Source organism: Lathyrus oleraceus, chromosome 6 (assembly GCF_024323335.1).
Source record: "Lathyrus oleraceus cultivar Zhongwan6 chromosome 6, CAAS_Psat_ZW6_1.0, whole genome shotgun sequence".
NCBI lineage: Eukaryota > Viridiplantae > Streptophyta > Magnoliopsida > Fabales > Fabaceae > Lathyrus > Lathyrus oleraceus.
In genome coordinates this window covers 102,323,896-102,337,366 of record NC_066584.1, presented here as the reverse complement: position 1 = coordinate 102,337,366, position 13,471 = coordinate 102,323,896, and the positions used below count along the sequence as shown (strand labels likewise).

The window sequence follows — 13,471 nt, the reverse complement described above, 5'->3', positions numbered from 1 at the left end:
AAACCATCTCTGTTACAACTAGTGCAACAGAGACAATTCGCGGGTCTCGCTACTGAGAACCCAAACCAACATTTAAAAATATTTCTTCAATTAGCAGATACTTTTAAAACCAATGGAGCTTCTCCTGAGGCAATACGTTTAAGATTATTTCCTTTTTCCCTCAGAGATAAAGCCCTATCATGGTTAGATTCCCTTCCACCCAATTCCATTACGACTTGGGATAACCTTAGAAGAGTTTTTCTTGCTAGATATTTTCCCCCAAGTAAAACCGCCGTTCTTTGAAACCATATAACTAGATTTACCCAAAACCAAGGAGAATCGCTGTTCGAAGCTTGGGAGAGATATAAAGAGTTGTTACGAGCATGCCCACATCATGGCTTAGAAAATTGGTTAATCATCCAAACCTTCTATAATGGACTTCATTACAACACAAAGATGACCATCGATGCTGCCGCAGGTGGTGCTCTGATGAACAAACCTTATCCTGAAGCTAGTGCCCTCATCAAAGATATGGCTCAAAACTATCAATCACGGGGAGTCGAACGAGCGACAGTTGAGAAGAAGGAAGCCCAAGGAGGAGTGCATGAACTAAGCTCTTTAGACATGATGCAAGCTAAAATGGACGCATTAGCCCTCAAAGTCGAGCATATGTGCATAAACCTGAATACTGTAGCCGCAGTTTCGCCGGATTGTGAGATATGTGGAACCAAAGGACACCAATCTGCAAAATGCAGTCTATTAAACGAAACCCACTATGAGCAAGTAAACTACACCCAAGGGAACCCATATTCGAATACCTATAACCCTGGATGGAGGAATCACCCGAACTTCTCCTATAAAAATAATAACCCTATTCAAAATAATACACCTCCGAGACCTAGTTATCAAGCCCCAAGATCAAATCAACCTATGCAACCTGTACCACCAAAGCCGAGCCTTGAGAAAATTATGGAAAATTTTATCACCGCTCAAACCCAACAAAACAAGGAGTTCATGAACCAAAACATTCATGTTAACGAATTGATTACTCAGTTAGGAACCAAGGTTGACCAAATAGTTACTCATACCAATATGCTTGAAACCCAGATCTCTCAGGTAGCTTTAAACCAAGCCCCTTAGACTACACCTAGAGGACAATTCCCTGGACAACCTCAACAAAATCCGAGAGGACAAGCCAATGCCATTACCCTACAAAGTGGGAACGCTTATGATGAGCCACCAAACCCTAGATTGAGTGAATCCGAAACTTCAAAGGAATGTACCAAACCCCCGGACGAAGTAAAGGGACCAGAGGAATCTGAAAACCAGGAAGGTCGAGAGAAAGGAGAAGAACCTAAAGATAAAACTTACGTACCACCCCCGCCATATAAACCACCTATACCATATCCGCAAAGACTCAAACAAACCCAGATCAATAAACAATATCAAAATTTTATTAAAGTTATAGAAAAACTTCATGTAGAAATCCCTTTCACAGAAGCCATCACCCAAATACCTTCTTATGCAAAGTTTCTCAAAGACATCCTTACCAACAAACGTAGACTTGACGATCCGAAGCCTTTGGAATGTAATGCTATTTCCGAGGACAAATTAGTAAAGAAAGATAAAGATCCTGGAAATTTCTCCATTCCTTGCCTTTTGGGTAATCATGTCATCAAAAAAGCTTTTCTAGACTTAGGAGCTAGTGTGAGCCTAATGCCTTTAGCGGTTTGTGAGAGGTTAAACTTAGGAGAATTACAACCCACTAAGATGTCACTTCAGTTAGCCGATAGATCTGTTAAATATCCGATAGACATTTTAGAAGATGTTCCTGTTAGGATAGGTCAGTTATTTATCCCTACTGATTTTATTGTCATGGACATCAAAGAGGACAATGATATACCAATCCATCTAGGTAGACCATTCTTATCGACTGCAGGAGCCATAATAGATGTCAAGAAAGGAAAGTTGACATTTGAGGTAGGTGACGAGAAAATAGAATTTATACTTTCGAAATTTATTATGGCACCTGTGGTGGGAGACTCGTGTTATGCCTTAGATATCATTGATGAATGTGTTAGAGAATTAGAACAAAAAGAAATTATAAAAACAATTAAGTTACCATCAACTCTCATAAGGGAAGATGATGACTTTAAGAAACCTTACATCGATGATAACCTTTACGAATGTTTATCCCTTACCCCAGATCCTATGCCATGCCCTAAGAAACCCACCTTATAACTTAAGGAACTGCCTAAGAACCTGAGATATGAGTTCCTCGATGAAAAGATGAACCGTCCAGTTATAGTTAGCGCTACCTTGAGCCAAAAGGAAACGAACCAACTTTTAGACGTTTTACGAAGATATCCCTCAGCCTTAGGATATAATATCTCTGACATGAAAGGTATAAGTCCATCCGTATGCATGCATCGGATTTCGCTCAAAGAAGATTCAAAACCCTCTAGGGAACATCAGAGAAGAATAAACCCTATAATGAGTGATGTTGTTAAAAAGGAAGTCTTAAGTTACTTGAGGCAGGTATCATCTACCAGATCTCGGATAGTAAGTGGGTGAGCCCTGTGCATGTAGTACCTAAAAAGGGAGGCATCACAATCGTGCAAAACGATAAAGGCGAACATGTAGCAAAACGTTTAGAAGGAGGATGGCGGATGTGTATAGATTATAGAAAATTAAATAAAGCAACTAGGAAGGATCATTTCCCTTTACCATTTATAGACCAGATGTTGGAGCGTCTAGCCAAACACTCTTACTTCTGCTATCTAGATGGATACTCTGGATTCTTCCAAATACCTATCCACCCCGAAGATCAAGAAAAAACTACCTTTACATGCCCTTATGGAACTTTTGCCTACAGACGAATGTCGTTCAGCCTCTGTAATGCCCCAGCTACTTTCCAACGCTGCATGATGTCAATCTTCGCAGATTACCTAGATGGTATCATGGAAGTGTTTATGGATGATTTCTCGGTTTGCGGATTTGATTTCCACAATTGTCTTGCTAACCTTGAGAAAATCCTGGAGAGATGCGTGGAGGTGAACCTCGTGCTAAACTGGGAAAAATGTCATTTCATGGTAACCGAAGGAATAGTTTTAGGACATATAGTTTCCGAAAAAGGTATAGAGGTAGATAAAGCTAAAATAGAAGTTATAGAAAACCTAAAATCCCCTAAAACTATCAGAGAAGTCCGAAGTTTTCTTGGACACGCTGGATTCTACATGCGTTTCATTAAAGACTTCTCCAAAATAACTAAACCTTTAACCGGACTTTTAATGAAAGACGCTGAATTCATTTTCGATGAAAAATGTAATGACGCATTTAATCTTTTAAAACAAGCGTTAGTATCTACACCCATTATGAAACCACCTGATTGGTCGGAACCTTTCGAGATAAAGTGCGATGCTAGTGATTATGCAGTTGGAGCCGTTCTAGGACAAAGGAAAGATAAAAAATTACATGCCATTTATTATGCCAGTAGAACCCTAGATGCTGCCCAACTTAATTATGCAACAACTGAAAAAGAATTACTCGTTGTAGTTTTCGCTATAGACAAATTTAGATCTTATCTAGTAGGAGCAAAAATTATTGTTTACACCGATCATGCTGCCATTCGTTACCTATTAAGTAAAAAAGATGCCAAGCCCAGGTTACTCCGATGGATTCTATTACTACAAGAGTTTGATTTAGACATAAGAGATAAAAAAAAGGCACTGAAAATGTAGTAGCTGATCACCTTTCTAGGCTAGAACATCTAAAACCAGAACTAATACCCATAAATGATGATTTTGCCTATGATAGACTGATAGCCAGAGTAGAAACCATTGAAGATGATAACCTAGATCCTTATGAGCACCCTCAAAATTCCTTAGCAATAAGTAATGTACCCTGGTATGCAGATTTCGTTAATTACCTAGTTGCTGATATAGTACCCCCTGATCTTGACTACCACCGCAAGAAGAAATTCTTCCACGATGTGAGAAACTTCTATTGGGATGAACTGCTCCTTTTCAAAAGGGGTAAAGATGGCATTTTTTGCCGTTGCGTTCTAGAAGAAGAGGTAAATAATATTATCGAGCATTGTCATTCTGCACCTTATGGTGGACATGCGAGCACCTCTAAGACATACGCCAAGATTCTTCAAGCTGGCATATTCTGGCCTACCATGTGGCGTGATGTCTATGCTTGCATTGTCAAGTGTGATAGATGCAAATGCACTGGAAACATTTCAAGGCGTGATGAAATGCCTCTAAGAAACATTCAGGAAGTAGAACACTTTGACGTATGAGGTATAGATTTCATGGGACCTTTTCCACCATCCTTAGGAAACAGGTATATCTTAGTAGCTGTAGACTATGTGTCTAAGTGGATTGAAGCTATAGCTGCACCCACAAACGACACTAGGATAGTAATCAAACTATTTAAAAACTATATATTCCCTAGATTTGGAACACCACGTATAGTCATAAGCAATGGAGGATCACACTTTATATCGAGAATATTTGACAAACTTTTAAGAAAATATGGAGTTAGGCATAGAGTAGCAACACTGTACCATCCACAAACTAGTGGCCAAGTAGAAGTATATAATAGGGAGATAAAACAAATCCTAGAGAAAACTGTTTCTATTTCTAGGAGAGACTGGTCTCAGAAGCTTCAAGAAGCATTATGGGCCTATAGAACCGCTTTCAAAACCCCTATAAGAACTACCCCTTATCAACTAGTTTATGGAAAATCATGTCACTTACCATTCGAATTAGAGCATAAGGCCTATTGGGCCATTAAAACTTTGAATTTAGATTACCTAGCCGCTGGAGAAAAGCGTACCCTAGACATTCATAAATTAGAAGAACTTAGGCAATCTGCCTACGAGAATGCAAAAATATATAAAGAGAGGACAAAAGCCTATCACGACAAAAGAATAGTAAAGAAAAACTTCAGTATAGGCGATCCTGTTCTCCTTTTTAACTCTAGGTTACGACTCTTCCCTAGAAAGCTACGTTCATGATGGACTGGTCCTTTCGAAGTATCCAAGATTCTGAGATCCGGAGCCGTAGAAATCAAGAACGATACCTGTAGTCCATTCATTGTAAATGGACAAAGATTGAAGCTCTACGAAGGAGGAGACATTCCAGCATACTACTCGAGCCACACCCTGATTGATCCACCAATCCCTACTACTATAGGTGTATAAATTCTAATCGTCAAGCTAATGACGTTAAACAAGCGCTGCGTGGGAGGCAACCCATAGTTTTTCTTTCATTTTACTTTTGCGCATTTATTTAATTTTATTTTTTTATTTAATTTAATTTTATCATATTTTGCATTAAGACTAAGATTTGAATGGTTTGTATTTTCAGGATCACTTTCTTAACCTTTACAGGATGCAGGATTTTGATGACATGCATGTGGCCTATAGAGATAATGCTCAGAGGGAGCACTACATCGCTTTGTATCAGCGCCCTATGGCACCCACACGTTATCCTGATCAGCACTGTATGGAGGCACTGGGTATCGAGCCGAGTATCCGATTTCTTAGCCACCAGCTTCACTGGGACGAGTTTGATGATGACTTGAGTAACACATATAGGAACCTGACTTTGGAGTTCCTGAGTTCATTCGACTATGACCCATATTCTGGGCCAGATGGGTATGATACTTTCAGGCTTTTCGGAGTTGAGTACTCCTTCAGCCAGAAAGAGTTCGGCGACTTATTGGGTTTCCAGACTACTCCTGATGCTATCCCGGAGACACCTATGGGATATTTCCTGGGTAAGGAGGTTGAGAAGTTTTTGAGTGATATATCAGGTGGAGGAAGCCAGGATCCATCTATGCAGCTGTCTCATGTCATACATAACCCCGCCTTCAGATACTTTCAGATGATATTAGCACATTCCTTCCCGGGAAAGCCGGATGCAGAGACACTACTGAGTGAAGAGGAAATCTTCCTATTATTTTGTGCATCCCAGTCTCGCCCAGTAGCATGTGGGAACTTTTTATTATACAGTCTCAGCGGTATCTCCAGATCTACCGAAGGAGTCATCCATGTTGGCGGAATCATCACGCAGATTGCTGTCGCTTTAGGTCTGTCTCGCAAGCTGTTACATCTTCGGACCTACTGTGGGTACACGACCATGGACATCGACTTCTGTTTGACCAGAGGATTGATGAGGAGAGCCTCTTTCCACCCATGCCAGTTTCGATTGCTAGTCGACAGTGAGGCTATTCACTATTTCACACTGCTAGACCCTATGATGACCAGTGTGCATGATCCAGCGAATTGGAGTTATGCTCTAGAGGGCCAGGGAGAGACCGTTGAGGAACCGAGATCGCCACCCATTGCTGAATACACACCTACACCACCATCTCCCAGAATCACTATTTTCTCTAATAATTTTTCATTGTAGACACTCGACATCCGCACTCAGATTGCTGAGTGTCGTAGAGAGATCGCAGCGCTTAGACAGGAGGTGGCTGACCTTACTTTACAGATGGGAGTGTCTGATCTCACCCATGCTACTGAAGCCGACTGTCTATATCAGGAGATCGCAGAACTCAAGCAAGAAGTAGCCATGCTCCGTGGTTCCTCTCAGGAAGATCACATCCCCACTACATGATCTCACCATTTAATCTTATTTTATCTCATTTTTATATTTCTTGTATTTACATAACTCATCTCATATTATCGCATTTGAAATATTATATAAACTACATCTATATATTAGTACTTCTATTTTTATCTACATATGTTTTATGTTCATTTTATTTGCATTTTAATCTTTCAGTTATTTATTTATTTATATTTAATTTCTGTTTTTGTTTTTGTTTCAGTTTCACTTTTTATTTTTGTTTTTTTACTTTTATAAAATTATGCAAGTCAAATATACTAGGAAAATCACAAGACAAATGCTATCCAGACCCCTCAAAGCCAAAAGACAAGAGAAGCCCAAACCAAAGGACCAAAAGCTGGCCCAGTCAGATTTTGCCTTGTGGCGCCCGCCATAGGACCTGTGGCGCCCGCCACAGCGTCTGTAAATGGTCGAGGCAGAACCCCTTTCTTCACCATTTTTGCAACTTACAACCTCCCAAACCCATTTTTTCACCTTGGAAAAACATCCTTGAACCCACAAAAAGCTCATACTTTTCTAACCACCACACCACACAAATCATTATTCCACTTTCCATTTTCGATTTCATCCGTCGGATTTTGTAAAAATCCAACCTTTTCACAAACCACTTCATCTTCTTCATCACTTTTCAAGAGCATTCAAATGGAGTTTAACGGATTCATTCTTCGAGGAGGGAAACCGGGGGATCGACAAAGAAAAATTATTGAACGGTTGCAAAATCGGGAAATCCTCCCGACAAGGTATGTTGACGAAGACTGTCTCTACACTTTAGGTATCTATCATAGCATATTTCATTTATTAGATAATTTAGGTTTGCATAATTTCTTTTCCAATAAAGAACCTACCTATGAGCGGTTGACAATTGAATTTTTGAGTTCCTTAATTTATATTGTCAACCCTAACACTGCTAGCACAGTTGGTACTGTCAAATTTAGAATGGTTGCTGTTGAATACCAATTCAGTACCGACAAACTAGCCAGCTTGTTAGGAATCCCTCATGGGGACGGTGCTATTTGTGAGGCCCCTTTGGATTCCGAATGGTCTGTTGAGGTATTTTCCTTCTGGGAGCGTTTATCAAACACTTCCATAAACTCTTTTGAAGGAGTTCTTGCCTCAACTATCCATAACCCGGCCATCAGAGTTTTTAGATATCTGTTGGCATGCACTATTTTTGGCCGGGAGAATCCAAATAAGGTTAATGCCAGAGAGCTTCTATTTTTACAAGGAAGCCTCACAAATAGACGTATTAATTCGGTCTCGTTCATGCTTGCTCATATGATTTTAACTTTGAATAAAGCGGGACCGATTTCTTTTGGTGGATTGAGTACATCTATTGCTCGGGCGCTTAACCTGAACGATGAGATGGCTACCCGAGAACCCTTACCTCCTTGCACAATTAACCTAAAATTTCTGAGAGACATGAAATTGTGCCGCTCGAGGAGAGAAGGAGGCTATATGTTTATGGTTCATGGTGTAGCCATCCCGTCTGTTGTTTTACCGTGCACTAGACGTACAGATGTACGAGATGAAAGGAATTGGACCTACGATTTAGACGCCCCACCTGTTTTGGGTCCTCTTCCTCCTAACATTCCTGATGAGGCGGGATATGACACTGATGATGAATATGATCGGAGAGAGAGATCTCCCGTACCACATGTGTCCCCCCATCATCCTTCACCACCACACACCGCACCATTTTCTTCTTCTGCAGGTACCACTCCTGGCTTCTATATTACAGAGGAGATGTGGCGTGACCACATGGCTAGAGAGCAAAGGCGTGACGACCTCCTCTCTACCATCCAACAAAAAATGGCGGATAACATGCGCTTCATGCAAGAGTCGCAGCGGAGGACAGACAGGTCCTACGACACTATTCTACAGTCCCTGCAAACGATCACAGATACACAGGCCCGTCAGCAACACCACCACCGTCAGCATATTGCTCTCATAGAAAACACTCAAGGTACCATTTTAGGTAACCTTCGAGAAGTAAGGACCGCTCAGGATGCCCTGCAGGCGAGGATGGATCAGAGAGACCATCGTCGTACCCGATCACGTCGTCCACCTCAGGATGGCGAGGGCACTAGTGGTCAGCAATAGGTTGCCAGGTAACTCTTCCTTATCTTATTTCGATACATTGGGGACAATGTTCGATTTAAGTGTGGGAGGAGACTCTATCGTCTTTTCTTTATTGCTTTTCTCGTTTTTCCTTTATCATTTTTTCTTTGTTGTTTTTAGATAGTTTATTTATTGTTATTCCCTTTTAGTTGTTTATTTTTCTTTCTTAGTATAATGCATGGGTCTGACGAGTCACCAAATACAATAGATCTTTAGTACAATCCTACCTCCCCATACCTTTAGCCCCACCAATTTTTTTTTGCAAAAGAAAATAGTGTTATTCTGAAAGTTTTCAGGTCTTAAAGACATGTTTTGAGTAAGGATGCGGTGACTTGGGAGAACTTTGCGAAACATCAGTATCTGTTTTAGCACCATAAGCTTCGTAAATATAGGAATCATTCCCGAAACCCCATATAGCATGGCCTTAATCATCATTTCTGTATAAGTCCTCAGTAGTTTATCTCAGCAGTCAGCTCCGGCCTACGCATCCTCTACGTAGGGGACCGATGCAAATAAGTGAATGATCCAGAAAAAACAAACAAAGAAATAAAAGAAAGCAAAAAGGCAACTCCGGTATAGGTGATCCTCATAAAGTCATTTAAACCAAAGAATTGTAAAAATTGCTACAAAAAGAAAAAGAAAAAGAAAAAGAAAAACTTACCCACTGTTAGTTGGTTCAGAGCTATCTGGCACTGAACTCGGTAGGGAGGATTACGATCCGATCCCCCACAACTACAGTTGGGTCTAATAAAAGGGTTTACACATATTTATGTGCCAGAAACCCCAAGCTCTGATCATAATCACTAACAGGCCACTCTGCTATGAAGCATGTACGGATAACGGGCTTAATGTGATTGCGCCTGAATGAAAAGGACACAAAAAGAGATGAAGAGGCAGGCCTAGGTATTGTGGGATAATATGGGTTGGTTAATATAGGAATGAAGTTTATGTCCGTATGTGCGGATTAGTGTCATCATGATACCCTTAGTTCACTCAGTTAGTACCTATCACTGCATCCCGACTTGAACTTGGAATTTTTACCTGAAGCACTCGTTTACACAAATTTTCTTTTATGAGCTTTTTAATGTTTTGCTTGAGGACAAGCAAAGGTTTAAGTGTGGGAGAGTTTGATAACACTAAAATTTACCGTATTTTCGACTCCGATTTCACATGCATTCTAGTCGTTTTATTATCATTTTGTTGTGTTATTGGTATGTTTTCCTTTGTTTTCAGGTTTTTACTTTAATCGGAGCCCCGATTGAGAAAAGGAGTGAAAAAGAGCAAAAAAACCCTAAAATTCAGCATTTTGTGCTTATGGCCTACCCAATTGTGGGCGCCACAGACCAAGCCATGACGTGTCCAAGCTCAACTTCCCTCAACTCCCACGTTCTCCACTACATCCACTAAGGCGCCTCACTTTGGCCTTGTGGTGGGCGCCATGGCCTTGTGGCGGGCGCCATGGCCTTGTGGCGGGCGCCACAAGAGGAAAACAGTTTCCCTCCATTTTCAAGTTGAAGGGCATCCAAGTCATTTCCATCTTTTTACTTGCTTATAAATAGAAACTCGAATTCACTTTTACAATCATCCAAACTTAGAGCAGAGGCAAACTCAGAGCAACTTTGTTTCACTTAGGCATATATTCAGTTTTATAAAGTGGTAATCGCTTCGCATTGGAGTGTTACCACAATTGTGTAATCAAGTCTGTGATAGAGTCTGTAATCGAGTTTGGAGCACTTTGGAAGGAAGTTAATCCTGCCGCCATTTTCATTTCCGCATTGCAATTTATTCAACCCTCCGATTGGAGCAGGTTTTTATTACTTGTCTTTATCTTATTTAATTTCCCGCACTCACTTTACTTTTATTTATTTCCCGCACCCGCTTTACTTTTATTTATTTCTCGCACTCGCTTTTACTTTATTTATTTCCCCGCACTCGCTTTACTTTATTTATTTCCTGCACTCGCCTTTACTTTATTTAATTCCCGCACTCGCTTTACTTTATTTATTTCCCGCCCTCGCTTTACTTTATTTATTTCTCGCACTCGCACTACTTTTATTTACTTTCCGCACTCGCACTACTTTTATTTATTTTAATGCACTTATACTTTACCATGTCTAGCTAAATTTATAAGGTTAGAATGTAAGGATCGTAATTGAACCAGTAATCCGTACAATTGTTCGTAGAAACACTTAAGGGCTATTTTAACTTTCAACTTAAGTTTTCCCGCACTTCAATTCCGTTGGGTAAGATCGAAAGCCGTCCAACGTCTTTTTATGCTTAATTGTTTTTAACTATTTCAAAGACAGCGAAAGCGGTTTGTCTAGTTCATTAGGAGTTTTTAACATAAAGAAGAAAAGAGATTTTAAAACTATTTTTGGACGCGTTTATAAGTTTAGAGTCTGGTTCGTGAGAACCTCTTTTGGTTAAGAAATCCAAGTTATAATACTTTTCAACTTAGTCAAGATACTATATTTCTTAAAAATAGGTTTACTACTCTAACGCAATGCGCGCCTTTTTATAAGTGACAATAAGAGGGTTTGATTAGGGAGTACAACTCGGTTCTGAATACACGAAAGCGACAGTTCCTGTTAAATTAGTTCTTGGATTATCCATTGATTACGTGAATTACATTCGACCCTGTCTTTATTAATTAAATTTATTTCAATACTTTACTTTTCATTGCACACTCTAAAAACAAAACACCTATTTTGATTGCCTTTGATAAACACCATAACGACAGATAACGATAGATTGACACTTGGTCTCTGTGGATTCGATAATCTTTTATATTACTCTGACGCGTTCGTATACATGCGAAAAGCACGCATCAATAAGTAGTCTATTTGGTTCAAAGAGAAAGTATATCACATGCGTGAATGATTGGTAGAAGATATTGAATGTAGGTAGCGAATAATGAATAATGGAAAATGAATGGTAGGATAGAGAGAAATAATAAAAGTTGAAAGAATTGAAAGATTTGACAAAAGTGACAAAAGGTATAATTTGGAACCAAAATATAATGGTATTATTGGAATCCATAAAGGGAATGAAAATCGAACCACAGAGAAAAACATGCATATTGGCCAAAAAGAAATGAATTAAGTGTTTGGCATGAAGACAAGCATCTCTTGGTTTAAACGCGGACACTGGTTATTTTTCCTAAAATGGTATAAATGGAATCCAAAGGGACTATAGTATTTGGTTTCAAAGAACCAGTATGTCATTGAGATGGAAGGATTATGATTGAAGATAGTTGATGGATCATGGAAGATGTGGAAGGTGCCCTAAGGCAGAAGAATAAATTAGTATGTGTTTACCAGTGATTTCTGATAAACAACCGCTAATCTTCCAAATTTGTATATTTTTGGTAACTCGCAGGATCGACTAGATTGATCCTAGGACATGTGTCTTAAGAATTGTTATTACTGTTATTTGACTCATAGTTACGCTTGTTTCTAATTTGTGAATGACACAGTGTTTAGACAACAATTCTAAGTGAAACTTATGACTTTATGAACAAAGTAGATAATGATCACTTGGTATTAAAAGGTTTAAAGATAGTGAAAAGGCTTAGGAAAGGTAAAGATAAATGACTCAGAGTAAATGCTCTATGTTTTAAGAAAGTACTAGAAATGAAGATTCTGGCGGAATGTAAATGCAGAAATGAAAAGTAATGATAAACTATTGAAAAGTAAGGGCAATTCGACAGATAAAGGCAGTAAAAATACTTTGATTTAAACAATTGGTATGAAAAATATAACATGAACGAAACTTATGGTGTTCTTCGACAGCAAATAATTGCTTACCCACAAAGAGAATTAAAACAGCTTCGCTACAGTCATTTCTTGCTTATTCTCAAGACTTACTATCTTCAAAGACCTTTTAATTGTCTATCGAAATCCCCAGCTAAAAAATTGCCCCCAAGAAATGTCTATTTCGAATTACTGTAGAAATGGACATTTTTTGCATTTACCAGATTTCGACCAGAGACCTTTCATAGTCTTAAAAGTCCACGTTTGTCAGTTAATCATGATTAACTTTTCCAAAACGTCTCATCAGAACGTGTGCGCAGTTATATTACATCATGAGCTTCAACTTCCAAGAAAATGAATAGTATTCCTTGTCCATTTTTCTCAGAAAAAACCTCCACCTGGCCCACTATCCTAATAAAGCGTGACCAGTCAGCCTCACAGGTTTAGCATTATAAAAGCACATTTGTCATTTTTCTCTCTCTTTTCACGAAAATCTCCAGTTTTTTCTCTAAGTTCATCTTCTTCAACCTTTCTGAAAAACGCTTCTTCTTCCTTAAACCCTAATCCTTCAAAAATCTCAAAGTCTACTACAATGTCTTCTGACAAGCAACAAAACAATCAAAGAATATCAAAGGTGTTGGATCTTCAAAGAGTTCCATTTCCCAGAACATTCCAACCAGCACAACCATCACTGTTGGGGACCGAGAATACATCACTGCTCCAAAACTCTTGAAAGAACAGAAAGCAATCTTCGCTTCTCAGGTAATGGTTCCTTCTCTTCTTTCTGGAAATGCTTTAGGGTTTCTAGGCCCATTAGTATCTGACGAACATTTAGAAAAGTATGCTTAATTTTTTCCTTGTCACCATACTACTAAACCCATAGCCAACAAAACCCTTTCTTCTAAAGACAATGAGGATCTAAACCAGAGAGAAGCTTTTCAACTGGACTTTATTACTGATAGTTTCAGACCTTTTTGG

The 13,471-nt window shown here is 39.2% G+C and overlaps 1 non-coding gene across 1 annotated transcript; it reads right to left on the bottom strand.

Annotated features, from left to right (window-relative positions):
* Positions 1–273: 273 nt before the first annotated feature.
* Positions 274–380, bottom strand: LOC127098865 (small nucleolar RNA R71). Its single transcript, XR_007793549.1, has one exon. It is a non-coding gene; the product is annotated as a small nucleolar RNA R71 (small nucleolar RNA).
* Between the last annotated feature and the right edge of the window lie 13,091 nt (positions 381–13,471).